We start from the raw sequence: 2,872 nt of genomic DNA on the forward strand, positions 1-2,872 counted from the left end.
TCCCTCAGCGTGTCCTAAAGCACCAAGGAGCTACCTTTCAGTGCAGACACAGCTGATGACACAGCAGTAGCACAGTTCCGTGCTGCACAGGGATAGTACTGTCTCCTCTTCTCCAGCAGCTGACTCTCTCCTGCCATGGCTTCTGTAAATGCATCAGAGCATGACCTTAACCACAAACAGGCAAGAAAACACCATCAGAAGTCTTTCATTAAGCAGTACAAGAAGGGTTCCAAGCAGAGACCAACAGAATTTCAAGGAAGCAGTATGCAATTAAACCACCTCAGACTCGTTCAAGTAGCCGGCAAAATGGAACCATTCAGAAATGACAAAGAAAACCCCCCCAAGTATTTATACAGGAGTCCTTAATGTCAGAAAGGGGATGACAGGTTATGTTCAGATAAGATGAATGTTTATTTGGATCTATAAATAAACTTCTCTCGTGGCCCTTTGCCAAAAAATAGAACCTACAAGTGAACACCTACACCTGCCTCAAGAGACCTAACGAGCCCCTGGCAGCCACCGGCATCAAAGCGCAGTGGATGTTTCTAATCCAGGCTAAGGAGAACAATATCACCTTTTGTTCTCTCCAGTTTGTTTCCTCTGCAGTCCTAGCTGCTTCTTATGATTTTTACAGTCTCTGTATCTTCTCGGGCAGCGCTGAGTCTGACGACCGGGATACGAGAGTCCTTCCCTGCCCTACGGAGAGAACCAGGAAAAAAAGTTAAAAAAAGAACAGGGCAGTTTGAAGTTAATACCTCCGACGAGAAGCAGCACCCGACAAACAGAGCAACGGTGAACAAAGCATGACACCTCCCTGGGGACAGAAGACTTACAAACTCTCCGGGATTTACAATTCCAGTAACCAAGCCCTTCAGCACAGCAGCCAAGTGTCCCATTAGGTGGTGCTGCACCAAAGCACGATCCGAGAGGTTCCAAAGAGTGAAATGCACGTTATTGTCCAAAGACGTAAAATCTTGCAAAATAACAAAACTACAATAGATCTAAACTACAGGGCAAGAGTACCAGTGTTAGCTTGAGGAGCTGGAACCATCCAGGTGAGCAACTGCTAACTGGATCCTCAACAGACTTTGAGGAACCCTTCAGGATACAGAAGGGTTTTCCCAGAAATTGCACAGGCCGAGTTTTGATAGAAGTGCACTTGCCAGATGCTCAGAAACGTCACCCATCCTCCTCCGGGTGTCCTGAGAGAGCTGCGAATGGCTCTCACGTGGTTTGAGCTGGTTCTGTAAGGGCTCAGGGTGAATTTCACCAGATGCAACCAAACTGGGCAACACCCAGTGGGACAGAAGGAACCCAAAGCTTGTTTTACCCAAAGCTTGGGTAAGCAGAGCTCCAGCAAATACCGAGGAAACGATCAGAACAGGGTAACAAATAATAAACATACCTTTTTTTTTTTTTTTTTTTTTCAGATGAGCAAAACAATTAAGGAGAAGGTGAAAACCTCACCATGACTGAACATTTCATCACCTGTAAGCTGACCATCCTTAGCATAGAGGACTCCAAATTTAAAATTCACCGATCCCTGGAAAATAAAACCAAATATTATTTGGTGAACAGTCAAACAGAAGACATAAAAATTTGGTTCCTCTAATCTTTGCCTACATCCTACACGTTAGAACATACATTTTATACCATCTCCTACTACACAATAATTTACCTTTAAACTTTGATAGTATAGCATAAAATCATTAACTTAGACGGGTGATCAATTATGATTAAGTTGGTGCTTCAAGTTATTTTTGCTGTCAGGTTCAAAAAAACATGACTTATTTTTACTGTAACGAGCAATTGATTTAGAACTCATCAAAAGCCCATCCAAATACAAAGCCGTATTCACCGGACGGGTCTGTGAGCAAGAAGTAGTTAGGCTTGTACTCACCTCTTGCCCTTCAAGAACCAATAAATCCTGTCAACAAAAACAGCATCTTTAGCCCCCTCCTATTAAAGATTCTACAAGGATGATGGTTTTATTGGTGTTTAGAAGTTTGGATTTGAAATGGCCAGCTCAATGGATAAAGAGACAGTTTAAGTAGTATTAGATTATTATTATTATTCTTATTAGCTACTGGAAGAAACAAACCAGTAGGATCTATACTTAATTACTTCTATTTCCAGGAAATCATAAAGAAAAAGAACCAAACCAAAAAAAGTCACTTCCTACCTTTTGTATCTCAGGATGAAAAATGTCTCTTGGGCTCTTCTCCAGTTTCTCCAGACTCCTGGCACTGAAATGCAAATGAACGAGTGCTTTATAGGAGGGCAAGTGCACATTCCAACCCCGAACCCCCAACCGATGGCAGTTACAGCGCTTACAAAATGAATCCTTCCCAGAGCCTCTGGGAAATGGAACGGTTTGTGCAACTGCCATTTCTTCCCCAAAATACTAACTCCCAACACTTCCTAAACTTAGTTTGCATTTTAAAAACAGAAATTAGGGAGACTCAGGGTGGAGATCAGGTTGAAATTGATTTCCTTCTAAAGCACAGGGGCTCTGTTCCATCACCCTTCACTTTGGCTCCACACGGAATCACGGGGAGCATTTTAGGAGGGCTCAAGAACCAATTCTATTTCTCTCTTTTTTCTAGTTCTCTCTCTTCCTAAATAATTCAAGGCAAGTCAAATGAAAAAGGACAAGTTCAGCATCAAATTCACACTTTTCCCCTTTGTCTGCTCAAGAACAGCCTTTAAAACCACTTCTTGCTGCCTTCAACGGTTAAGACTTGCAAAACAGTTTCGCAAGTTTGATAGGTTTATCCTAAAAACCACAGAACGCAAGCTCTGAATGACAGGAAAAGGTACACAGGCAAATATCTCAGCTGATGGTGGCTTATTTGCAAACACAGACCTTAAC

The 2,872-nt window shown here is 42.4% G+C and overlaps 1 long non-coding RNA gene across 2 annotated transcripts in view; it reads right to left on the reverse strand.

Moving 5' to 3' along the window:
- Nucleotides 1-1,137: 1,137 nt before the first annotated feature.
- The window catches only part of LOC143693789 (uncharacterized), a 2,824-nt gene continuing 1,089 nt past the window's right edge, over nt 1,138-2,872 (reverse strand). Inside the window, exons 2-4 of one of the 2 annotated variants that reach the window (XR_013181740.1) lie at nt 2,867-2,872; nt 2,183-2,246; nt 1,138-1,543 (exon numbers count right to left, since the gene is read on the reverse strand). The exon at nt 2,867-2,872 is cut by the window's right edge and continues 59 nt beyond it. This is a non-coding gene — a long non-coding RNA (uncharacterized LOC143693789). The remainder of the gene's footprint in view (nt 1,544-2,182; nt 2,247-2,866) is intronic. The other variant, XR_013181739.1, reaches the window with a different exon arrangement.

The sequence above is a fragment of the Agelaius phoeniceus genome, chromosome 4 (genome assembly GCF_051311805.1).
Source record: "Agelaius phoeniceus isolate bAgePho1 chromosome 4, bAgePho1.hap1, whole genome shotgun sequence".
Lineage (NCBI taxonomy): Eukaryota > Metazoa > Chordata > Aves > Passeriformes > Icteridae > Agelaius > Agelaius phoeniceus.